This window comes from Hyla sarda, unplaced genomic scaffold (genome assembly GCF_029499605.1).
Source record: "Hyla sarda isolate aHylSar1 unplaced genomic scaffold, aHylSar1.hap1 scaffold_204, whole genome shotgun sequence".
NCBI lineage: Eukaryota > Metazoa > Chordata > Amphibia > Anura > Hylidae > Hyla > Hyla sarda.
The window spans coordinates 135,592-161,498 of NW_026608702.1; the positions used below are offsets into that span (position 1 = coordinate 135,592).

The 25,907-nt window shown below is 46.1% G+C and overlaps 9 non-coding genes and 1 pseudogene across 9 annotated transcripts; all 10 read left to right on the top strand.

The window, feature by feature from the left end:
* The first annotated feature begins 694 nt into the window (after positions 1-694).
* Positions 695-773, top strand: LOC130318023 (U2 spliceosomal RNA; annotated as a pseudogene).
* A 5,529-nt stretch (positions 774-6,302) lies between these two features.
* On the top strand, positions 6,303-6,488 carry LOC130317994 (U2 spliceosomal RNA). The gene has a single exon (XR_008864989.1). It is a non-coding gene; the product is annotated as a U2 spliceosomal RNA (small nuclear RNA).
* Positions 6,489-8,581: 2,093 nt separating this feature from the next.
* LOC130317982 (U2 spliceosomal RNA) lies at positions 8,582-8,772 on the top strand. The gene has a single exon (XR_008864979.1). It is a non-coding gene; the product is annotated as a U2 spliceosomal RNA (small nuclear RNA).
* A 2,098-nt stretch (positions 8,773-10,870) lies between these two features.
* Positions 10,871-11,061, top strand: LOC130318054 (U2 spliceosomal RNA). The gene has a single exon (XR_008865026.1). It is a non-coding gene; the product is annotated as a U2 spliceosomal RNA (small nuclear RNA).
* A 2,092-nt stretch (positions 11,062-13,153) lies between these two features.
* LOC130318055 (U2 spliceosomal RNA) lies at positions 13,154-13,344 on the top strand. The gene has a single exon (XR_008865027.1). It is a non-coding gene; the product is annotated as a U2 spliceosomal RNA (small nuclear RNA).
* Positions 13,345-15,442: 2,098 nt separating this feature from the next.
* On the top strand, positions 15,443-15,633 carry LOC130318056 (U2 spliceosomal RNA). The gene has a single exon (XR_008865028.1). It is a non-coding gene; the product is annotated as a U2 spliceosomal RNA (small nuclear RNA).
* Positions 15,634-17,722: 2,089 nt separating this feature from the next.
* LOC130318058 (U2 spliceosomal RNA) lies at positions 17,723-17,913 on the top strand. Its single transcript, XR_008865030.1, has one exon. It is a non-coding gene; the product is annotated as a U2 spliceosomal RNA (small nuclear RNA).
* Positions 17,914-20,008: 2,095 nt separating this feature from the next.
* On the top strand, positions 20,009-20,199 carry LOC130317986 (U2 spliceosomal RNA). The gene has a single exon (XR_008864982.1). It is a non-coding gene; the product is annotated as a U2 spliceosomal RNA (small nuclear RNA).
* A 2,095-nt stretch (positions 20,200-22,294) lies between these two features.
* Positions 22,295-22,485, top strand: LOC130318059 (U2 spliceosomal RNA). The gene has a single exon (XR_008865031.1). It is a non-coding gene; the product is annotated as a U2 spliceosomal RNA (small nuclear RNA).
* A 2,078-nt stretch (positions 22,486-24,563) lies between these two features.
* LOC130317988 (U2 spliceosomal RNA) lies at positions 24,564-24,753 on the top strand. The gene has a single exon (XR_008864984.1). It is a non-coding gene; the product is annotated as a U2 spliceosomal RNA (small nuclear RNA).
* The last annotated feature ends 1,154 nt before the right edge of the window (positions 24,754-25,907 follow it).

The following is a 25,907-nucleotide window of genomic DNA, read 5'->3' on the forward strand; positions in this document are numbered from 1 at the left end:
GTCGTCTATTATGGCCTTCATAGAAGCAACAGGAGATTGTTGCATCCATCTAGAACCCTCAGAACTACAGTGCTATGATGTCACTCACTTCCACAGGCCTTGCAGAGTGTAAACAACAACAACCCAGCTTTGTTGTGTATGTAACCATAGGGATTGTGATGTCACCTAGAACCTTCACAGCAGCGACAGCTTTATGAGGAGCATCAGCACTGCTCTGCCTGAGCAGAACCATCACCGCCATAGGTTGTCAAATAACCCGGATTTAACCCACACAGGTAAGTCCAATGGGGTGCAGGCATGTCCTCTATGCTTACAGCTTCCCGTGGGTGTTGGTTTGATACCGTTTGGGGACAGCCAAGGAGGCATCTGCAGGCAACAAAGGTAGGTGTGTGCTTGTGTGTGTGTTTCCTATGCAGATCCTAAGCCCAGTGTCACATGCAAGTAGGAGGAGTAAGAAGGGTTCCTGGCAAATCCGGGTTATGGATTGCATTTAAAAAGGCCCCGTGGGAGTGCAATGGGCCCCTGTCTTGCTGCTTAGCAATAATGGTATGGGTTTAGGTTCTGCTGTGTGTACTGGTGGTTGACTGCCCCCCAGCCCAGAGTGTGCATGGAAAATTGTCTGGCAGCCTCCCTGACAGCAAGCAGTGATAGTGCCCATGAAGGGGACCTTGTTGGGCCCGCCCCTTTCACGGTTATCGCTTCTCGGCCTTTTGGCTAAGATCAAGTGTAGTATCTGCATTTGGTCTGGTCGGAAGGTGTCTGTGGTACCCCGCTTCTCGGCCTTGGGGGATTGTCTCTCCTTACGGAGGGACTTCACCCCCTTGCTGCTATTGGGGAGCGGGCTTAGTCCACGGACAACGGGTTGCGATCCCCCTGTCTCTGGGACCTTGTGTCTCAGAAGGCATTTTTCGGTACGTTGAGCGTTACCTGTAGCTTCGGAAGCACCTAGGGTACCCCCGACCTCTGCCTTGGAGTAAGGGTTCCGCTTCTTATAGCGGGATTCCGAGCCCCCTGCTGCTATTGGGGAAGGGGGCTTAGTCCCTGGGTGTGGAAGATGCCAGTTCTCCTGGGCTTTCACCCTCTGGGGAAATGTCGATGCGAAATACCATCCGCATAGAGGTGTCGGAGAGCCATCGTCAGTTGAAGAACCTCCGCTTCATTGCGGAGGTGATTCTTCTTGACTACTTCCGCCTCAATAGCGGAGGACATCCTGTGTCTAAATGACCAGGAAAGCCGTGCCTGTATATACCGTCACCTTCACGGCCACGGCGTGTTTGCGATAACATCTATGCAAGCCTTGTCTGGTGCGGACCAGAGGGACGATCGACTCGACGGTCTTTCGTTCCAGTTCCTCTATGGTGAGGAACATATACCGTTGGTGGTGGCTATGCACAGCCCTCATGTGTGACCACGGAGGATATAGCCACTTTTCTTCGGCGATACTGGCGAAGAGGTGCGATTCGCAAACAAAAATCTTGAACTCCGTGCGGTGTCTGGAACGGCAAGAGGATAGTTCTGGAGGGTCAAGCTCCGTAAGGATCCCGGTGGTATTGGGGGTCTTTTGCCATCCGCCCCGCAAATTTTGCCATCGGGAGAGTTCGGGGCTTCCTGTTCTATCCTCAAATGCCTATGTATTGCCGAAATTGCTTGAGGTTTGTGGCCACACCCAGGAGACCTGCGGCGCGGAGCGTGTGATTCGCTGCAATAGGTGTGGCCAAGAAGGTCACATAGCCTCAAGATGTAGCCATATACGATAAGGTGCAACCTCTGCGGAGAGGAAAAACACGATTTTAATTCCTGTCCCCATAAAGCAAAAACTACGATGGGTGGGTCAAGGCTGGGCCCACCCAAAGAGGGGACAGGACAAAAGACGTCCTTTTTTAAGATGCCCAAACCCCAGATGGCAGGTACTGATGGGTCCAGGCCCAAGACCTCTGGTGCTCCATCGGGGGGCCCACCGGTGGTAGTGCTAGGGGGAGGCCATGGGGATTCCACGAAGCCCGGGCGGGTGATCGAGTTTACTGCCCGGGAAATTGAAAGACGTCGATCGACTTCCTACCTGGCTCAAGAGCCCGCCGAAACTTCTGAAAGGGGGCTCACCTGTGGCGGGTGGCAGCCGACGGGCCTCGGTGGGGGCAAAAGTGGACCCAAAATTGCAAGCATAAGCCAGGTACTGGCTTGGCCCAGGGTCGCCCTGCTCCCGGACGAAGAGGCCCCGGTGAAAGCCCGCCGGAAGGGGAGCCAGGTGGCCAGGTCTGAGCCCGGTCCTGTTACTCCGCCTATACAGGACAGGGCCAAGAAGACAAGTGGCGCCAAACCAGGGTTTGCTGCCCTGCCCGCCAGCAATGGACCCGGTGGGGTAAAAACTGGCCATCGTCTCGATCGAGATGGGGAAGTTGGAGCAACAGTCCTCAGCAACGCTTGCTGGGGGAACAAGCGATGAAAACTTCCCAAGGTAGCGGCAAAGGAGTTCCGGAAAAGAGGCCTCACAGGCCCCTGTGCAGCAGTTCCAGTCGTCAAATGATGAAAGAAGACGCAGATCCATCAGCCGGGGGGCCAGAGATTACATCGAGTGAGAGCAACACAGAGGATATGGACAGCAGTGTGACATTTAAAAGACAAAGAGAAGAAGAAGAGGAAGACATTCAAAGGAAAGCGGCGTGCCGTAGTTCGGACGAGAGCGAGCTCAGGGTCGGGGCATCATCGATCTCAAGCTCCGACCCTCAGAACATCAAGGAGCTGATGACCCCGCAGGCGGGGGATGACGGTACGCAGCTTATTATTGACTTTGATTCTCCAAGCACGGACTCTCCATAAACTATGCCTATCCCTGTAAAAATTGCCTCACTCAATGTGAGGTCCTTAAAGAGCCCTGATCGCAGGGCTGCTTTATTTTTCTTATCTAGAGACATGTGACTTTGACCCTTTGCCTGCTACAAGAATGTGGAATCCCTAGTAAAATGGACTATAAAGACTTAAAAGAAGACTGGAAGCTGGGCCCATCCATATGGTCCGGTGCAAATGACTGTCGTTCTGTGGGTGTTGGGCTGCTCTGCCGAGGCCAGTCCTTTTCTATTCATACAGTAACTGAGATTGTGCCTGGCAGAGCTCTTTTAATTCATCTATATTTTAATGGACTTTTAATTCGTGTTTTAAATGTGTATGCCCCCTCCTGATAAACAGGAGCGGGCAGAACTATTTTGAAATTTTACCACTGTTTTGTGTTGGGTCTTCCCCCCTGCTGGTGGGGAGGTGATTTTAACTGCATACGTGATGGGGAACACCGGCAGGGTGGGGATATTAATCGTAAAGACCGCACTTCTTACCTGCTTAAAAATTTTATTGATGATTTTAATTTGAAAGATTGCTGGAAGGATCTCTTGCCGGAGGACCCGGGCGCCACATGGTCCAATGGAAGAGTGAGCTCCAGAATCGATTTTATTTTTTCCTCTAGAGCTTTTAAACCCCTGAAATGCACGCTCGAGCAGAATATCTTCTCTGATCATAAGCTCCTCTTGGTGGGCCTGGAGCTAGAGGGGGAGCAAAAAAGCAAAAAGGGGCCTCTGGAGATTAAACACCACACTCCTAGAGGACCCTGAGAATAAAAGAGGAGTTTGTGCGGACCTACCAATGCTGGCAATCACAAAGAAAACCCCACGAGCCTATGCTTGCACTGGTGGGAGGGCACCAAATCTAAAATCAGATTTTTTTTTTATCAAAGCAGGTAAGAAGAAGGCAAAAATGGAAAAACAGTGGTTTTATGTTCTTAACATGCGTTTAAATGTACTTTTTAAATTGAAAGAAGCTGGTATGGATGTAGAAAATGATATTTTAAACCTTAAAACTGAAATAAAACACCTGGAGGAGGGCGAGAAATGTTCCCGTTTCTTTTTTAAAAAAGTGATGAATAGGAGGGATATCATCCAAAACCTTGAGGGTGAATCCACTCCAAAAGGCATGTTAGATGCAGTTTTTAACTTCTACCAGCTTCTTTTTAATAAGAAAGATCTTAATCCATCCTTTTTAGAACATGTTCTTAATTCCCTTGATTTTAAGCTAGATGTTTTAGACCAGGAGGTTTTATCCCGTGATCTTAACTTAGATGAACTTTTATTTGTTTTTAAAAGTTTTTCTAGTGGGAAGGCCCCTGGGGAAGATGGTTTACCCATCGAATTTTATTTAGCTTTTTGGGATATTTTAAAGGATGATATGGTTTTATTGTATAAAGAAACTTTTATTGTTAATGAACTTCCCCCTTCCTGGAGGAGGGGGATTGTATCATTACTTTTTAAAAAGGGTGAAAAGGATATGCTAAAAAATTGGCGCCCCATCACACTTTTAAATGTCGATTATAAAGTTTTAGCCAAGTTATTAGCTGTCCGTTTTAAACCTTTTATTCATAAATTAATTCACCCAAATCAGGTTTGTGGGGTACCTGGAAGGTCTATAGCTGAATCCCTAAATATTTTAAGAGATGTTTTATGGTATTTTAAGGATAGAAATCAAACTGTAGCAATTTTATCCTTAGACTTTGAAAAAGCCTTTGATAGGGTCTCCCATGAATACCTGTTTTTAGTTCTTAAAAAGATGGCAGTGCCTGAAACGATTTTAAGCCGAATCATGCTTTTATACCGATCCTGTTTTAGTCAAGTCTCTGTTAATGGCTTTTTAACCAGCGGTGTTCCTCTTTTATCAGGTGTCAAACAGGGCTGCCCCCTGTCCCCACTCCTTTTTATTTGCGCAATCGAACCACTGATGGCCCTCCTCAGAAAAGACCGGGTAGTAAGAGGCGTACCGATACCTGGTGGAGGAGGGACCCATCTAAAGGTGTTGGGGTACATGGATGATGTCACCATACTGTGCCCGGACTCTCCATCCATGAGGGGGGCATTGAGGAACACCAGCTATTTCTGCGAGGTCTCTGGTTTTAAGCTAAACACAGATAAATGTGACTGTTTTTATATTGGCTCCTGGGATTCATCCATCACCCCAGGAGTCACAATGCAACAGGATCAAATTAAAGTTTTAGGTATTGTTTTTAACCAGGTCAATGATGGGAGCCCTAACTGGGATTCAGCTATAGCTAAGATGGAGAAGAAGATTTTAATGTGGAATCTTAGAAACCTTACCATGGAGGGGAAGATTTTAATAATAAAGATGGTTTTACTCCCTATTATGCTATACATTGCCATGGTATTTCCTCCATCTATTTTATACATTAAAAAAGTAACTAGAATTGTTTTTACTTTTTTATGGGGTTCAAAAATGGAGAAATTAAAGCGTGATTTTATGTACAAAAGTAAAGATAATGGCGGGAAAGATGTTCCTAACCTTTTTACTTTCTTTTACATAAAGTATTTCTGTTTCTGTTTTAAAATTATTAAATCCGATGGCATTTTTAGCTGCTTTTTAAGGTACGCTGCGGGCATGGTTTTTAAAAGATGGTTGCGCATCCCTCTGAACGCTCCGGTGCTTCTGTGTCCCCCAAAACATTATGTGGTGTTGGAAAAGACAGTCAGGCTCCTAGGTCTCCAAGATTTGGAGCCTGACATACTGGGGGACCAGAGAAAGGTATCAAAGGTCCTCAGGCGGAGTGAGGTTACCCTGGCAGTGTCCAATTTCACACAGGCAAGATCCAAAAAGGTATGGCGGAACGTGTACGGGAAGTTTCTGGCGAATGTACACAGGGATCTTGCCTGGGCAATCGTCCACCAGTGCCTCCCTACTCGTGAGTTCCAGCACAGGCGAGGACTGGTGGCGAGAGCCAAGTGCCCGAGAGATGGCTGCGGAGTGGACGAAACGGTGCTGCACATATTTTGGAACTGCCCTTTTGCACGGGAGCTTTGGAGGAAGGTAGGCCCACTTTTGAAGTGGGCCTGCGGCCTAAAAGATTTTAATCACGAATGTGTCTTTTACGGTCTTTTTAACTGCCCCAATTTTAAACAGCAGATGATCTGCTGGATGATTATTAATTGTTTTAAAAATGCCATCTGGAAAGTTAGGAACATCTTACTTTTTAAACATGATTTTATTGATGTTAAAAACTGTATAAAGCTGGCCCTGAGTGAGATGTACATCTATTACCTAAGAGACAAGAAACAGTTGGGGGCCAGCGAGGCAGCATCCATGTGGTGTCTGCCTCTATGGAACGAAATAACAGTATAATCAGTTTTTATGACATTTGTATAATGTTTTATCCTGCCATTTTTATTTTTTCTCCTTTTATTACTGGTTTTATTATTTGTATTTTAAAACTTTTGTGAACCTTTTATTATTTTGCATTTTAAATTTTGTATGGTTTCTTATTTATTCAATAAAATTTTGTTGAAACCTTATCTGTTCTTATCAGTTTAATATCTGATACGTCCCCTATCTGGGGACCATATATTAAATGGATTTTTGAGAACGGGGGCCGATTTCGAAGCTTGCTTCCGTCGCCCTATGCATTGACCCGATATGGCAGTATCTTCGGGTACAGTGCACCACCCCCTTACAGGGTTAAAAAGAAAGATTCCTACTTTCATTGCTACCTGCTTGCTGGCTAGCCAGCTAGCCAGCCCTGTGGGCCTTGCTGCTGCTGCTGCTGCTGCTGCTGCTGCAGCCAAAAAACAAAAGATGGTGCTGCTGCTGCTTCTGCTGCTTCTGCTTGTGTCTGGCCGCTGTTGGAGCGTCCAGGCACAGGACTTCTGCTGCTGCTGACTAAATGGCCTCCTTAATTGGATCATTTGAGTAGCCAGCACACCTGTGCAGGTAGGGCATGACATGATAGGCAGCTGCCTTGATAGCGGGTGGGTGCTGAATGTTCCTAATTGACAAAATAAGATTAATGCTTATGAAGAAATATAAAATCTCATCCCTTCCCCAATATCGCGCCACACCCCTACCCCTTAATTCCCTGGTTGAACTTGATGGACATATGTCTTTTTTCGACCGTACTAACTATGTAACTATGTAACATAACATGGGGGGGTCTCCTGGCTGTTCACACAGGTGTGTCATTGCTGTACATTGACCATGCATTGCTTCTGTGGTATTGCAAAGGCAAAGACAAATGCTTCCAGCCATCCATTGCACTAATGGATTGGTCATCAGCTGGCTGTCTATGTCCCGCATCAATATAGACCAAAGTACAGAGGGTTAGGCTATGCTATAGTGCACCTACCTGATGCATCAGAAGGTGCGAGGCCCTTGCTAAATTCTGTGCACAGACTTTGAGATCTATGCTTTAGACTGTATCTAAACCTGCTCCAACATGGACTGACATTCTGGCCTACTTTCAGCCGATGCGACTTGTCTGTCGCTGAACAGTCGCTTTTTATGTATTCAGCACCTATGTATAATGTTGTAAAAATGCTCTAGAAGCTAAAGTCGCAGAAATGTCACACATATTTGGCCTGCAACTTTCTGTGCGACAAATTCAGACAGGAAAAATCAGTATAAATCCTTAGAAAATTATCCCCCAGTGTCTCCATCTGCTGGCGGTATTGAATAAGCATTGCTGCACTGATGGGGTATGCATTAGACGAAAAAAAAGAAGAAAAAGAAGAATAATACGCCCAGAAAAGAGGCGAAAAGGAGAAAAACGTAAAAAAACGTGAAAAAAAAGTAAGAGGAAGAGAAGGGAAAAAAAGGTGGAAATGGGTTTAAAAGTGATTTCGGCGGAGAAATATATATATATATATATATATATATATATATATATATATATACGCGCACACACACACATATATATAAACGTATTCTCCGTTGAGATATTGCAGCCGCTGCTGTGTCCAGGCCCAGGAGCCTTAGCACTGTGCTGTGATGTCACTCAATACCACTGACATCACTAGGTGTAAACAACATCTCTCCTTTGCTGTGTATGTGACTATGGAGCTGTTTGGTGATGTCGTCTATTATGGCCTTCATAGAAGCAACAGGAGATTGTTGCATCCATCTAGAACCCTCAGAACTACAGTGCTATGATGTCACTCACTTCCACAGGCCTTGCAGAGTGTAAACAACAACAACCCAGCTTTGTTGTGTATGTAACCATAGGGATTGTGATGTCACCTAGAACCTTCACAGCAGCGACAGCTTTATGAGGAGCATCAGCACTGCTCTGCCTGAGCAGAACCATCACCGCCATAGGTTGTCAAATAACCCGGATTTAACCCACACAGGTAAGTCCAATGGGGTGCAGGCATGTCCTCTATGCTTACAGCTTCCCGTGGGTGTTGGTTTGATACCGTTTGGGGACAGCCAAGGAGGCATCTGCAGGCAACAAAGGTAGGTGTGTGCTTGTGTGTGTGTTTCCTATGCAGATCCTAAGCCCAGTGTCACATGCAAGTAGGAGGAGTAAGAAGGGTTCCTGGCAAATCCGGGTTATGGATTGCATTTAAAAAGGCCCCGTGGGAGTGCAATGGGCCCCTGTCTTGCTGCTTAGCAATAATGGTATGGGTTTAGGTTCTGCTGTGTGTACTGGTGGTTGACTGCCCCCCAGCCCAGAGTGTGCATGGAAAATTGTCTGGCAGCCTCCCTGACAGCAAGCAGTGATAGTGCCCATGAAGGGGACCTTGTTGGGCCCGCCCCTTTCACGGTTATCGCTTCTCGGCCTTTTGGCTAAGATCAAGTGTAGTATCTGTTCTTATCAGTTTAATATCTGATACGTCCCCTATCTGGGGACCATATATTAAATGGATTTTTGAGAACGGGGGCCGATTTTGAAGCTTGCTTCCGTCGCCCTATGCATTGACCCGATATGGCAGTATCTTCGGGTACAGTGCACCACCCCCTTACAGGGTTAAAAAGAAAGATTCCTACTTTCATTGCTACCTGCTTGCTGGCTAGCCAGCTAGCCAGCCCTGTGGGCCTTGCTGCTGCTGCTGCTGCTGCTGCTGCTGCTGCAGCCAAAAAACAAAAGGTGGTGCTGCTGCTGCTTCTGCTGCTTCTGCTTGTGTCTGGCCGCTGTTGGAGCGTCCAGGCACAGGACTTCTGCTGCTGCTGACTAAATGGCCTCCTTAATTGGATCATTTGAGTAGCCAGCACACCTGTGCAGGTAGGGCATGACATGATAGGCAGCTGCCTTGATAGCGGGTGGGTGCTGAATGTTCCTAATTGACAAAATAAGATTAATGCTTATGAAGAAATATAAAATCTCATCCCTTCCCCAATATCGCGCCACACCCCTACCCCTTAATTCCCTGGTTGAACTTGATGGACATATGTCTTTTTTCGACCGTACTAACTATGTAACTATGTAACATAACATGGGGGGGTCTCCTGGCTGTTCACACAGGTGTGTCATTGCTGTACATTGACCATGCATTGCTTCTGTGGTATTGCAAAGGCAAAGACAAATGCTTCCAGCCATCCATTGCACTAATGGATTGGTCATCAGCTGGCTGTCTATGTCCCGCATCAATATAGACCAAAGTACAGAGGGTTAGGCTATGCTATAGTGCACCTACCTGATGCATCAGAAGGTGCGAGGCCCTTGCTAAATTCTGTGCACAGACTTTGAGATCTATGCTTTAGACTGTATCTAAACCTGCTCCAACATGGACTGACATTCTGGCCTACTTTCAGCCGATGCGACTTGTCTGTCGCTGAACAGTCGCTTTTTATGTATTCAGCACCTATGTATAATGTTGTAAAAATGCTCTAGAAGCTAAAGTCGCAGAAATGTCACACATATTTGGCCTGCAACTTTCTGTGCGACAAATTCAGACAGGAAAAATCAGTATAAATCCTTAGAAAATTATCCCCCAGTGTCTCCATCTGCTGGCGGTATTGAATAAGCATTGCTGCACTGATGGGGTATGCATTAGACGAAAAAAAAGAAGAAAAAGAAGAATAATACGCCCAGAAAAGAGGCGAAAAGGAGAAAAACGTAAAAAAACGTGAAAAAAAAGTAAGAGGAAGAGAAGGGAAAAAAAGGTGGAAATGGGTTTAAAAGTGATTTCGGCGGAGAAATATATATATATATATATATATATATATATATATATATATATATACGCGCACACACACACATATATATAAACGTATTCTCCGTTGAGATATTGCAGCCGCTGCTGTGTCCAGGCCCAGGAGCCTTAGCACTGTGCTGTGATGTCACTCAATACCACTGACATCACTAGGTGTAAACAACATCTCTCCTTTGCTGTGTATGTGACTATGGAGCTGTTTGGTGATGTCGTCTATTATGGCCTTCATAGAAGCAACAGGAGATTGTTGCATCCATCTAGAACCCTCAGAACTACAGTGCTATGATGTCACTCACTTCCACAGGCCTTGCAGAGTGTAAACAACAACAACCCAGCTTTGTTGTGTATGTAACCATAGGGATTGTGATGTCACCTAGAACCTTCACAGCAGCGACAGCTTTATGAGGAGCATCAGCACTGCTCTGCCTGAGCAGAACCATCACCGCCATAGGTTGTCAAATAACCCGGATTTAACCCACACAGGTAAGTCCAATGGGGTGCAGGCATGTCCTCTATGCTTACAGCTTCCCGTGGGTGTTGGTTTGATACCGTTTGGGGACAGCCAAGGAGGCATCTGCAGGCAACAAAGGTAGGTGTGTGCTTGTGTGTGTGTTTCCTATGCAGATCCTAAGCCCAGTGTCACATGCAAGTAGGAGGAGTAAGAAGGGTTCCTGGCAAATCCGGGTTATGGATTGCATTTAAAAAGGCCCCGTGGGAGTGCAATGGGCCCCTGTCTTGCTGCTTAGCAATAATGGTATGGGTTTAGGTTCTGCTGTGTGTACTGGTGGTTGACTGCCCCCCAGCCCAGAGTGTGCATGGAAAATTGTCTGGCAGCCTCCCTGACAGCAAGCAGTGATAGTGCCCATGAAGGGGACCTTGTTGGGCCCGCCCCTTTCACGGTTATCGCTTCTCGGCCTTTTGGCTAAGATCAAGTGTAGTATCTGTTCTTATCAGTTTAATATCTGATACGTCCCCTATCTGGGGACCATATATTAAATGGATTTTTGAGAACGGGGGCCGATTTCGAAGCTTGCTTCCGTCGCCCTATGCATTGACCCGATATGGCAGTATCTTCGGGTACAGTGCACCACCCCCTTACAGGGTTAAAAAGAAAGATTCCTACTTTCATTGCTACCTGCTTGCTGGCTAGCCAGCTAGCCAGCCCTGTGGGCCTTGCTGCTGCTGCTGCTGCTGCTGCTGCAGCCAAAAAACAAAAGGTGGTGCTGCTGCTGCTTCTGCTGCTTCTGCTTGTGTCTGGCCGCTGTTGGAGCGTCCAGGCACAGGACTTCTGCTGCTGCTGACTAAATGGCCTCCTTAATTGGATCATTTGAGTAGCCAGCACACCTGTGCAGGTAGGGCATGACATGATAGGCAGCTGCCTTGATAGCGGGTGGGTGCTGAATGTTCCTAATTGACAAAATAAGATTAATGCTTATGAAGAAATATAAAATCTCATCCCTTCCCCAATATCGCGCCACACCCCTACCCCTTAATTCCCTGGTTGAACTTGATGGACATATGTCTTTTTTCGACCGTACTAACTATGTAACTATGTAACATAACATGGGGGGGTCTCCTGGCTGTTCACACAGGTGTGTCATTGCTGTACATTGACCATGCATTGCTTCTGTGGTATTGCAAAGGCAAAGACAAATGCTTCCAGCCATCCATTGCACTAATGGATTGGTCATCAGCTGGCTGTCTATGTCCCGCATCAATATAGACCAAAGTACAGAGGGTTAGGCTATGCTATAGTGCACCTACCTGATGCATCAGAAGGTGCGAGGCCCTTGCTAAATTCTGTGCACAGACTTTGAGATCTATGCTTTAGACTGTATCTAAACCTGCTCCAACATGGACTGACATTCTGGCCTACTTTCAGCCGATGCGACTTGTCTGTCGCTGAACAGTCGCTTTTTATGTATTCAGCACCTATGTATAATGTTGTAAAAATGCTCTAGAAGCTAAAGTCGCAGAAATGTCACACATATTTGGCCTGCAACTTTCTGTGCGACAAATTCAGACAGGAAAAATCAGTATAAATCCTTAGAAAATTATCCCCCAGTGTCTCCATCTGCTGGCGGTATTGAATAAGCATTGCTGCACTGATGGGGTATGCATTAGACGAAAAAAAAGAAGAAAAAGAAGAAGAATACGCCCAGAAAAGAGGCGAAAAGGAGAAAAACGTAAAAAAACGTGAAAAAAAAGTAAGAGGAAGAGAAGGGAAAAAAAGGTGGAAATGGGTTTAAAAGTGATTTCGGCGTAGAAATATATATATATATATATATATATATATATATATATATATATATACGCGCACACACACACATATATATAAACGTATTCTCCGTTGAGATATTGCAGCCGCTGCTGTGTCCAGGCCCAGGAGCCTTAGCACTGTGCTGTGATGTCACTCAATACCACTGACATCACTAGGTGTAAACAACATCTCTCCTTTGCTGTGTATGTGACTATGGAGCTGTTTGGTGATGTCGTCTATTATGGCCTTCATAGAAGCAACAGGAGATTGTTGCATCCATCTAGAACCCTCAGAACTACAGTGCTATGATGTCACTCACTTCCACAGGCCTTGCAGAGTGTAAACAACAACAACCCAGCTTTGTTGTGTATGTAACCATAGGGATTGTGATGTCACCTAGAACCTTCACAGCAGCGACAGCTTTATGAGGAGCATCAGCACTGCTCTGCCTGAGCAGAACCATCACCGCCATAGGTTGTCAAATAACCCGGATTTAACCCACACAGGTAAGTCCAATGGGGTGCAGGCATGTCCTCTATGCTTACAGCTTCCCGTGGGTGTTGGTTTGATACCGTTTGGGGACAGCCAAGGAGGCATCTGCAGGCAACAAAGGTAGGTGTGTGCTTGTGTGTGTGTTTCCTATGCAGATCCTAAGCCCAGTGTCACATGCAAGTAGGAGGAGTAAGAAGGGTTCCTGGCAAATCCGGGTTATGGATTGCATTTAAAAAGGCCCCGTGGGAGTGCAATGGGCCCCTGTCTTGCTGCTTAGCAATAATGGTATGGGTTTAGGTTCTGCTGTGTGTACTGGTGGTTGACTGCCCCCCAGCCCAGAGTGTGCATGGAAAATTGTCTGGCAGCCTCCCTGACAGCAAGCAGTGATAGTGCCCATGAAGGGGACCTTGTTGGGCCCTCCCCTTTCACGGTTATCGCTTCTCGGCCTTTTGGCTAAGATCAAGTGTAGTATCTGTTCTTATCAGTTTAATATCTGATACGTCCCCTATCTGGGGACCATATATTAAATGGATTTTTGAGAACGGGGGCCGATTTCGAAGCTTGCTTCCGTCGCCCTATGCATTGACCCGATATGGCAGTATCTTCGGGTACAGTGCACCACCCCCTTACAGGGTTAAAAAGAAAGATTCCTACTTTCATTGCTACCTGCTTGCTGGCTAGCCAGCTAGCCAGCCCTGTGGGCCTTGCTGCTGCTGCTGCTGCTGCTGCTGCTGCTGCAGCCAAAAAACAAAAGGTGGTGCTGCTGCTGCTTCTGCTGCTTCTGCTTGTGTCTGGCCGCTGTTGGAGCGTCCAGGCACAGGACTTCTGCTGCTGCTGACTAAATGGCCTCCTTAATTGGATCATTTGAGTAGCCAGCACACCTGTGCAGGTAGGGCATGACATGATAGGCAGCTGCCTTGATAGCGGGTGGGTGCTGAATGTTCCTAATTGACAAAATAAGATTAATGCTTATGAAGAAATATAAAATCTCATCCCTTCCCCAATATCGCGCCACACCCCTACCCCTTAATTCCCTGGTTGAACTTGATGGACATATGTCTTTTTTCGACCGTACTAACTATGTAACTATGTAACATAACATGGGGGGGTCTCCTGGCTGTTCACACAGGTGTGTCATTGCTGTACATTGACCATGCATTGCTTCTGTGGTATTGCAAAGGCAAAGACAAATGCTTCCAGCCATCCATTGCACTAATGGATTGGTCATCAGCTGGCTGTCTATGTCCCGCATCAATATAGACCAAAGTACAGAGGGTTAGGCTATGCTATAGTGCACCTACCTGATGCATCAGAAGGTGCGAGGCCCTTGCTAAATTCTGTGCACAGACTTTGAGATCTATGCTTTAGACTGTATCTAAACCTGCTCCAACATGGACTGACATTCTGGCCTACTTTCAGCCGATGCGACTTGTCTGTCGCTGAACAGTCGCTTTTTATGTATTCAGCACCTATGTATAATGTTGTAAAAATGCTCTAGAAGCTAAAGTCGCAGAAATGTCACACATATTTGGCCTGCAACTTTCTGTGCGACAAATTCAGACAGGAAAAATCAGTATAAATCCTTAGAAAATTATCCCCCAGTGTCTCCATCTGCTGGCGGTATTGAATAAGCATTGCTGCACTGATGGGGTATGCATTAGACGAAAAAAAAGAAGAAAAAGAAGAATAATACGCCCAGAAAAGAGGCGAAAAGGAGAAAAACGTAAAAAAACGTGAAAAAAAAGTAAGAGGAAGAGAAGGGAAAAAAAGGTGGAAATGGGTTTAAAAGTGATTTCGGCGGAGAAATATATATATATATATATATATATATATATATATATATATATATACGCGCACACACACACATATATATAAACGTATTCTCCGTTGAGATATTGCAGCCGCTGCTGTGTCCAGGCCCAGGAGCCTTAGCACTGTGCTGTGATGTCACTCAATACCACTGACATCACTAGGTGTAAACAACATCTCTCCTTTGCTGTGTATGTGACTATGGAGCTGTTTGGTGATGTCGTCTATTATGGCCTTCATAGAAGCAACAGGAGATTGTTGCATCCATCTAGAACCCTCAGAACTACAGTGCTATGATGTCACTCACTTCCACAGGCCTTGCAGAGTGTAAACAACAACAACCCAGCTTTGTTGTGTATGTAACCATAGGGATTGTGATGTCACCTAGAACCTTCACAGCAGCGACAGCTTTATGAGGAGCATCAGCACTGCTCTGCCTGAGCAGAACCATCACCGCCATAGGTTGTCAAATAACCCGGATTTAACCCACACAGGTAAGTCCAATGGGGTGCAGGCATGTCCTCTATGCTTACAGCTTCCCGTGGGTGTTGGTTTGATACCGTTTGGGGACAGCCAAGGAGGCATCTGCAGGCAACAAAGGTAGGTGTGTGCTTGTGTGTGTGTTTCCTATGCAGATCCTAAGCCCAGTGTCACATGCAAGTAGGAGGAGTAAGAAGGGTTCCTGGCAAATCCGGGTTATGGATTGCATTTAAAAAGGCCCCGTGGGAGTGCAATGGGCCCCTGTCTTGCTGCTTAGCAATAATGGTATGGGTTTAGGTTCTGCTGTGTGTACTGGTGGTTGACTGCCCCCCAGCCCAGAGTGTGCATGGAAAATTGTCTGGCAGCCTCCCTGACAGCAAGCAGTGATAGTGCCCATGAAGGGGACCTTGTTGGGCCCGCCCCTTTCACGGTTATCGCTTCTCGGCCTTTTGGCTAAGATCAAGTGTAGTATCTGTTCTTATCAGTTTAATATCTGATACGTCCCCTATCTGGGGACCATATATTAAATGGATTTTTGAGAACGGGGGCCGATTTCGAAGCTTGCTTCCGTCGCCCTATGCATTGACCCGATATGGCAGTATCTTCGGGTACAGTGCACCACCCCCTTACAGGGTTAAAAAGAAAGATTCCTACTTTCATTGCTACCTGCTTGCTGGCTAGCCAGCTAGCCAGCCCTGTGGGCCTTGCTGCTGCTGCTGCTGCTGCTGCTGCTGCAGCCAAAAAACAAAAGGTGGTGCTGCTGCTGCTTCTGCTGCTTCTGCTTGTGTCTGGCCGCTGTTGGAGCGTCCAGGCACAGGACTTCTGCTGCTGCTGACTAAATGGCCTCCTTAATTGGATCATTTGAGTAGCCAGCACACCTGTGCAGGTAGGGCATGACATGATAGGCAGCTGCCTTGATAGCGGGTGGGTGCTGAATGTTCCTAATTGACAAAATAAGATTAATGCTTATGAAGAAATATAAAATCTCATCCCTTCCCCAATATCGCGCCACACCCCTACCCCTTAATTCCCTGGTTGAACTTGATGGACATATGTCTTTTTTCGACCGTACTAACTATGTAACTATGTAACATAACATGGGGGGGTCTCCTGGCTGTTCACACAGGTGTGTCATTGCTGTACATTGACCATGCATTGCTTCTGTGGTATTGCAAAGGCAAAGACAAATGCTTCCAGCCATCCATTGCACTAATGGATTGGTCATCAGCTGGCTGTCTATGTCCCGCATCAATATAGACCAAAGTACAGAGGGTTAGGCTATGCTATAGTGCACCTACCTGATGCATCAGAAGGTGCGAGGCCCTTGCTAAATTCTGTGCACAGACTTTGAGATCTATGCTTTAGACTGTATCTAAACCTGCTCCAACATGGACTGACATTCTGGCCTACTTTCAGCCGATGCGACTTGTCTGTCGCTGAACAGTCGCTTTTTATGTATTCAGCACCTATGTATAATGTTGTAAAAATGCTCTAGAAGCTAAAGTCGCAGAAATGTCACACATATTTGGCCTGCAACTTTCTGTGCGACAAATTCAGACAGGAAAAATCAGTATAAATCCTTAGAAAATTATCCCCCAGTGTCTCCATCTGCTGGCGGTATTGAATAAGCATTGCTGCACTGATGGGGTATGCATTAGACGAAAAAAAAGAAGAAAAAGAAGAATAATACGCCCAGAAAAGAGGCGAAAAGGAGAAAAACGTAAAAAAACGTGAAAAAAAAGTAAGAGGAAGAGAAGGGAAAAAAAGGTGGAAATGGGTTTAAAAGTGATTTCGGCGGAGAAATATATATATATATATATATATATATATATATATATATACGCGCACACACACACATATATATAAACGTATTCTCCGTTGAGATATTGCAGCCGCTGCTGTGTCCAGGCCCAGGAGCCTTAGCACTGTGCTGTGATGTCACTCAATACCACTGACATCACTAGGTGTAAACAACATCTCTCCTTTGCTGTGTATGTGACTATGGAGCTGTTTGGTGATGTCGTCTATTATGGCCTTCATAGAAGCAACAGGAGATTGTTGCATCCATCTAGAACCCTCAGAACTACAGTGCTATGATGTCACTCACTTCCACAGGCCTTGCAGAGTGTAAACAACAACAACCCAGCTTTGTTGTGTATGTAACCATAGGGATTGTGATGTCACCTAGAACCTTCACAGCAGCGACAGCTTTATGAGGAGCATCAGCACTGCTCTGCCTGAGCAGAACCATCACCGCCATAGGTTGTCAAATAACCCGGATTTAACCCACACAGGTAAGTCCAATGGGGTGCAGGCATGTCCTCTATGCTTACAGCTTCCCGTGGGTGTTGGTTTGATACCGTTTGGGGACAGCCAAGGAGGCATCTGCAGGCAACAAAGGTAGGTGTGTGCTTGTGTGTGTGTTTCCTATGCAGATCCTAAGCCCAGTGTCACATGCAAGTAGGAGGAGTAAGAAGGGTTCCTGGCAAATCCGGGTTATGGATTGCATTTAAAAAGGCCCCGTGGGAGTGCAATGGGCCCCTGTCTTGCTGCTTAGCAATAATGGTATGGGTTTAGGTTCTGCTGTGTGTACTGGTGGTTGACTGCCCCCCAGCCCAGAGTGTGCATGGAAAATTGTCTGGCAGCCTCCCTGACAGCAAGCAGTGATAGTGCCCATGAAGGGGACCTTGTTGGGCCCGCCCCTTTCACGGTTATCGCTTCTCGGCCTTTTGGCTAAGATCAAGTGTAGTATCTGTTCTTATCAGTTTAATATCTGATACGTCCCCTATCTGGGGACCATATATTAAATGGATTTTTGAGAACGGGGGCCGATTTCGAAGCTTGCTTCCGTCGCCCTATGCATTGACCCGATATGGCAGTATCTTCGGGTACAGTGCACCACCCCCTTACAGGGTTAAAAAGAAAGATTCCTACTTTCATTGCTACCTGCTTGCTGGCTAGCCAGCTAGCCAGCCCTGTGGGCCTTGCTGCTGCTGCTGCTGCTGCTGCTGCTTCAGCCAAAAAACAAAAGGTGGTGCTGCTGCTGCTTCTGCTGCTTCTGCTTGTGTCTGGCCGCTGTTGGAGCGTCCAGGCACAGGACTTCTGCTGCTGCTGACTAAATGGCCTCCTTAATTGGATCATTTGAGTATCCAGCACACCTGTGCAGGTAGGGCATGACATGATAGGCAGCTGCCTTGATAGCGGGTGGGTGCTGAATGTTCCTAATTGACAAAATAAGATTAATGCTTATGAAGAAATATAAAATCTCATCCCTTCCCCAATATCGCGCCACACCCCTACCCCTTAATTCCCTGGTTGAACTTGATGGACATATGTCTTTTTTCGACCGTACTAACTATGTAACTATGTAACATAACATGGGGGGGTCTCCTGGCTGTTCACACAGGTGTGTCATTGCTGTACATTGACCATGCATTGCTTCTGTGGTATTGCAAAGGCAAAGACAAATGCTTCCAGCCATCCATTGCACTAATGGATTGGTCATCAGCTGGCTGTCTATGTCCCGCATCAATATAGACCAAAGTACAGAGGGTTAGGCTATGCTATAGTGCACCTACCTGATGCATCAGAAGGTGCGAGGCCCTTGCTAAATTCTGTGCACAGACTTTGAGATCTATGCTTTAGACTGTATCTAAACCTGCTCCAACATGGACTGACATTCTGGCCTACTTTCAGCCGATGCGACTTGTCTGTCGCTGAACAGTCGCTTTTTATGTATTCAGCACCTATGTATAATGTTGTAAAAATGCTCTAGAAGCTAAAGTCGCAGAAATGTCACACATATTTGGCCTGCAACTTTCTGTGCGACAAATTCAGACAGGAAAAATCAGTATAAATCCTTAGAAAATTATCCCCCAGTGTCTCCATCTGCTGGCGGTATTGAATAAGCATTGCTGCACTGATGGGGTATGCATTAGACGAAAAAAAAGAAGAAAAAGAAGAATAATACGCCCAGAAAAGAGGCGAAAAGGAGAAAAACGTAAAAAAACGTGAAAAAAAAGTAAGAGGAAGAGAAGGGAAAAAAAGGTGGAAATGGGTTTAAAAGTGATTTCGGCGGAGAAATATATATATATATATATATATATATATATATATATATATATATACGCGCACACACACACATATATATAAACGTATTCTCCGTTGAGATATTGCAGCCGCTGCTGTGTCCAGGCCCAGGAGCCTTAGCACTGTGCTGTGATGTCACTCAATACCACTGACATCACTAGGTGTAAACAACATCTCTCCTTTGCTGTGTATGTGACTATGGAGCTGTTTGGTGATGTCGTCTATTATGGCCTTCATAGAAGCAACAGGAGATTGTTGCATCCATCTAGAACCCTCAGAACTACAGTGCTATGATGTCACTCACTTCCACAGGCCTTGCAGAGTGTAAACAACAACAACCCAGCTTTGTTGTGTATGTAACCATAGGGATTGTGATGTCACCTAGAACCTTCACAGCAGCGACAGCTTTATGAGGAGCATCAGCACTGCTCTGCCTGAGCAGAACCATCACCGCCATAGGTTGTCAAATAACCCGGATTTAACCCACACAGGTAAGTCCAATGGGGTGCAGGCATGTCCTCTATGCTTACAGCTTCCCGTGGGTGTTGGTTTGATACCGTTTGGGGACAGCCAAGGAGGCATCTGCAGGCAACAAAGGTAGGTGTGTGCTTGTGTGTGTGTTTCCTATGCAGATCCTAAGCCCAGTGTCACATGCAAGTAGGAGGAGTAAGAAGGGTTCCTGGCAAATCCGGGTTATGGATTGCATTTAAAAAGGCCCCGTGGGAGTGCAATGGGCCCCTGTCTTGCTGCTTAGCAATAATGGTATGGGTTTAGGTTCTGCTGTGTGTACTGGTGGTTGACTGCCCCCCAGCCCAGAGTGTGCATGGAAAATTGTCTGGCAGCCTCCCTGACAGCAAGCAGTGATAGTGCCCATGAAGGGGACCTTGTTGGGCCCGCCCCTTTCACGGTTATCGCTTCTCGGCCTTTTGGCTAAGATCAAGTGTAGTATCTGTTCTTATCAGTTTAATATCTGATACGTCCCTTATCTGGGGACCATATATTAAATGGATTTTTGAGAACGGGGGCCGATTTCGAAGCTTGCTTCCGTCGCCCTATGCATTGACCCGATATGGCAGTATCTTCGGGTACAGTGCACCACCCCCTTACAGGGTTAAAAAGAAAGATTCCTACTTTCATTGCTACCTGCTTGCTGGCTAGCCAGCTAGCCAGCCCTGTGGGCCTTGCTGCTGCTGCTGCTGCTGCTGCTGCAGCCAAAAAACAAAAGGTGGTGCTGCTGCTGCTGCTTCTGCTGCTTCTGCTTGTGTCTGGCCGCTGTTGGAGCGTCCAGGCACAGGACTTCTGCTGCTGCTGACTAAATGGCCTCCTTAATTGGATCATTTGAGTAGCCAGCACACCTGTGCAGGTAGGGCATGACATGATAGGCAGCTGCCTTGATAGCGGGTGGGTGCTGAATGTTCCTAATTGACAAAATAAGATTAATGCTTATGAAGAAATATAAAATCTCATCCCTTCCCCAATATCGCGCCACACCCCTACCCCTTAATTCCCTGGTTGAACTTGATGGACATATGTCTTTTTTCGACCGTACTAACTATGTAACTATGTAACATAACATGGGGGGGTCTCCTGGCTGTTCACACAGGTGTGTCATTGCTGTACATTGACCATGCATTGCTTCTGTGGTATTGCAAAGGCAAAGACAAATGCTTCCAGCCATCCATTGCACTAATGGATTGGTCATCAGCTGGCTGTCTATGTCCCGCATCAATATAGACCAAAGTACAGAGGGTTAGGCTATGCTATAGTGCACCTACCTGATGCATCAGAAGGTGCGAGGCCCTTGCTAAATTCTGTGCACAGACTTTGAGATCTATGCTTTAGACTGTATCTAAACCTGCTCCAACATGGACTGACATTCTGGCCTACTTTCAGCCGATGCGACTTGTCTGTCGCTGAACAGTCGCTTTTTATGTATTCAGCACCTATGTATAATGTTGTAAAAATGCTCTAGAAGCTAAAGTCGCAGAAATGTCACACATATTTGGCCTGCAACTTTCTGTGCGACAAATTCAGACAGGAAAAATCAGTATAAATCCTTAGAAAATTATCCCCCAGTGTCTCCATCTGCTGGCGGTATTGAATAAGCATTGCTGCACTGATGGGGTATGCATTAGACGAAAAAAAAGAAGAAAAAGAAGAATAATACGCCCAGAAAAGAGGCGAAAAGGAGAAAAACGTAAAAAAACGTGAAAAAAAAGTAAGAGGAAGAGAAGGGAAAAAAAGGTGGAAATGGGTTTAAAAGTGATTTCGGCGGAGAAATATATATATATATATATATATATATATATATATATATATATATACGCGCACACACACACATATATATAAACGTATTCTCCGTTGAGATATTGCAGCCGCTGCTGTGTCCAGGCCCAGGAGCCTTAGCACTGTGCTGTGATGTCACTCAATACCACTGACATCACTAGGTGTAAACAACATCTCTCCTTTGCTGTGTATGTGACTATGGAGCTGTTTGGTGATGTCGTCTATTATGGCCTTCATAGAAGCAACAGGAGATTGTTGCATCCATCTAGAACCCTCAGAACTACAGTGCTATGATGTCACTCACTTCCACAGGCCTTGCAGAGTGTAAACAACAACAACCCAGCTTTGTTGTGTATGTAACCATAGGGATTGTGATGTCACCTAGAACCTTCACAGCAGCGACAGCTTTATGAGGAGCATCAGCACTGCTCTGCCTGAGCAGAACCATCACCGCCATAGGTTGTCAAATAACCCGGATTTAACCCACACAGGTAAGTCCAATGGGGTGCAGGCATGTCCTCTATGCTTACAGCTTCCCGTGGGTGTTGGTTTGATACCGTTTGGGGACAGCCAAGGAGGCATCTGCAGGCAACAAAGGTAGGTGTGTGCTTGTGTGTGTGTTTCCTATGCAGATCCTAAGCCCAGTGTCACATGCAAGTAGGAGGAGTAAGAAGGGTTCCTGGCAAATCCGGGTTATGGATTGCATTTAAAAAGGCCCCGTGGGAGTGCAATGGGCCCCTGTCTTGCTGCTTAGCAATAATGGTATGGGTTTAGGTTCTGCTGTGTGTACTGGTGGTTGACTGCCCCCCAGCCCAGAGTGTGCATGGAAAATTGTCTGGCAGCCTCCCTGACAGCAAGCAGTGATAGTGCCCATGAAGGGGACCTTGTTGGGCCCGCCCCTTTCACGGTTATCGCTTCTCGGCCTTTTGGCTAAGATCAAGTGTAGTATCTGTTCTTATCAGTTTAATATCTGATACGTCCCCTATCTGGGGACCATATATTAAATGGATTTTTGAGAACGGGGGCCGATTTCGAAGCTTGCTTCCGTCGCCCTATGCATTGACCCGATATGGCAGTATCTTCGGGTACAGTGCACCACCCCCTTACAGGGTTAAAAAGAAAGATTCCTACTTTCATTGCTACCTGCTTGCTGGCTAGCCAGCTAGCCAGCCCTGTGGGCCTTGCTGCTGCTGCTGCTGCTGCTGCTGCTGCAGCCAAAAAACAAAAGGTGGTGCTGCTGCTGCTTCTGCTTGTGTCTGGCCGCTGTTGGAGCGTCCAGGCACAGGACTTCTGCTGCTGCTGACTAAATGGCCTCCTTAATTGGATCATTTGAGTAGCCAGCACACCTGTGCAGGTAGGGCATGACATGATAGGCAGCTGCCTTGATAGCGGGTGGGTGCTGAATGTTCCTAATTGACAAAATAAGATTAATGCTTATGAAGAAATATAAAATCTCATCCCTTCCCCAATATCGCGCCACACCCCTACCCCTTAATTCCCTGGTTGAACTTGATGGACATATGTCTTTTTTCGACCGTACTAACTATGTAACTATGTAACATAACATGGGGGGGTCTCCTGGCTGTTCACACAGGTGTGTCATTGCTGTACATTGACCATGCATTGCTTCTGTGGTATTGCAAAGGCAAAGACAAATGCTTCCAGCCATCCATTGCACTAATGGATTGGTCATCAGCTGGCTGTCTATGTCCCGCATCAATATAGACCAAAGTACAGAGGGTTAGGCTATGCTATAGTGCACCTACCTGATGCATCAGAAGGTGCGAGGCCCTTGCTAAATTCTGTGCACAGACTTTGAGATCTATGCTTTAGACTGTATCTAAACCTGCTCCAACATGGACTGACATTCTGGCCTACTTTCAGCCGATGCGACTTGTCTGTCGCTGAACAGTCGCTTTTTATGTATTCAGCACCTATGTATAATGTTGTAAAAATGCTCTAGAAGCTAAAGTCGCAGAAATGTCACACATATTTGGCCTGCAACTTTCTGTGCGACAAATTCAGACAGGAAAAATCAGTATAAATCCTTAGAAAATTATCCCCCAGTGTCTCCATCTGCTGGCGGTATTGAATAAGCATTGCTGCACTGATGGGGTATGCATTAGACGAAAAAAAAGAAGAAAAAGAAGAATAATACGCCCAGAAAAGAGGCGAAAAGGAGAAAAACGTAAAAAAACGTGAAAAAAAAGTAAGAGGAAGAGAAGGGAAAAAAAGGTGGAAATGGGTTTAAAAGTGATTTCGGCGGAGAAATATATATATATATATATATATATATATATATATATACGCGCACACACACACATATATATAAACGTATTCTCCGTTGAGATATTGCAGCCGCTGCTGTGTCCAGGCCCAGGAGCCTTAGCACTGTGCTGTGATGTCACTCAATACCACTGACATCACTAGGTGTAAACAACATCTCTCCTTTGCTGTGTATGTGACTATGGAGCTGTTTGGTGATGTCGTCTATTATGGCCTTCATAGAAGCAACAGGAGATTGTTGCATCCATCTAGAACCCTCAGAACTACAGTGCTATGATGTCACTCACTTCCACAGGCCTTGCAGAGTGTAAACAACAACAACCCAGCTTTGTTGTGTATGTAACCATAGGGATTGTGATGTCACCTAGAACCTTCACAGCAGCGACAGCTTTATGAGGAGCATCAGCACTGCTCTGCCTGAGCAGAACCATCACCGCCATAGGTTGTCAAATAACCCGGATTTAACCCACACAGGTAAGTCCAATGGGGTGCAGGCATGTCCTCTATGCTTACAGCTTCCCGTGGGTGTTGGTTTGATACCGTTTGGGGACAGCCAAGGAGGCATCTGCAGGCAACAAAGGTAGGTGTGTGCTTGTGTGTGTGTTTCCTATGCAGATCCTAAGCCCAGTGTCACATGCAAGTAGGAGGAGTAAGAAGGGTTCCTGGCAAATCCGGGTTATGGATTGCATTTAAAAAGGCCCCGTGGGAGTGCAATGGGCCCCTGTCTTGCTGCTTAGCAATAATGGTATGGGTTTAGGTTCTGCTGTGTGTACTGGTGGTTGACTGCCCCCCAGCCCAGAGTGTGCATGGAAAATTGTCTGGCAGCCTCCCTGACAGCAAGCAGTGATAGTGCCCATGAAGGGGACCTTGTTGGGCCCGCCCCTTTCACGGTTATCGCTTCTCGGCCTTTTGGCTAAGATCAAGTGTAGTATCTGTTCTTATCAGTTTAATATCTGATACGTCCCCTATCTGGGGACCATATATTAAATGGATTTTTGAGAACGGGGCCGATTTCGAAGCTTGCTTCCGTCGCCCTATGCATCGACCCGATATGGCAGTATCTTCGGGTACAGTGCACCACCCCCCTTACAGGGTTAAAAAGAAAGATTCCTACTTTCATTGCTACCTGCTTGCTGGCTAGCCAGCTAGCCAGCCCTGTGGGCCTTGCTGCTGCTGCTGCTGCTGCTGCTGCTGCTGCTGCAGCCAAAAAACAAAAGGTGGTGCTGCTGCTGCTTCTGCTGCTTCTGCTTGTGTCTGGCCGCTGTTGGAGCGTCCAGGCACAGGACTTCTGCTGCTGCTGACTAAATGGCCTCCTTAATTGGATCATTTGAGTAGCCAGCACACCTGTGCAGGTAGGGCATGACATGATAGGCAGCTGCCTTGATAGCGGGTGGGTGCTGAATGTTCCTAATTGACAAAATAAGATTAATGCTTATGAAGAAATATAAAATCTCATCCCTTCCCCAATATCGCGCCACACCCCTACCCCTTAATTCCCTGGTTGAACTTGATGGACATATGTCTTTTTTCGACCGTACTAACTATGTAACTATGTAACATAACATGGGGGGGTCTCCTGGCTGTTCACACAGGTGTGTCATTGCTGTACATTGACCATGCATTGCTTCTGTGGTATTGCAAAGGCAAAGACAAATGCTTCCAGCCATCCATTGCACTAATGGATTGGTCATCAGCTGGCTGTCTATGTCCCGCATCAATATAGACCAAAGTACAGAGGGTTAGGCTATGCTATAGTGCACCTACCTGATGCATCAGAAGGTGCGAGGCCCTTGCTAAATTCTGTGCACAGACTTTGAGATCTATGCTTTAGACTGTATCTAAACCTGCTCCAACATGGACTGACATTCTGGCCTACTTTCAGCCGATGCGACTTGTCTGTCGCTGAACAGTCGCTTTTTATGTATTCAGCACCTATGTATAATGTTGTAAAAATGCTCTAGAAGCTAAAGTCGCAGAAATGTCACACATATTTGGCCTGCAACTTTCTGTGCGACAAATTCAGACAGGAAAAATCAGTATAAATCCTTAGAAAATTATCCCCCAGTGTCTCCATCTGCTGGCGGTATTGAATAAGCATTGCTGCACTGATGGGGTATGCATTAGACGAAAAAAAAGAAGAAAAAGAAGAATAATACGCCCAGAAAAGAGGCGAAAAGGAGAAAAACGTAAAAAAACGTGAAAAAAAAGTAAGAGGAAGAGAAGGGAAAAAAAGGTGG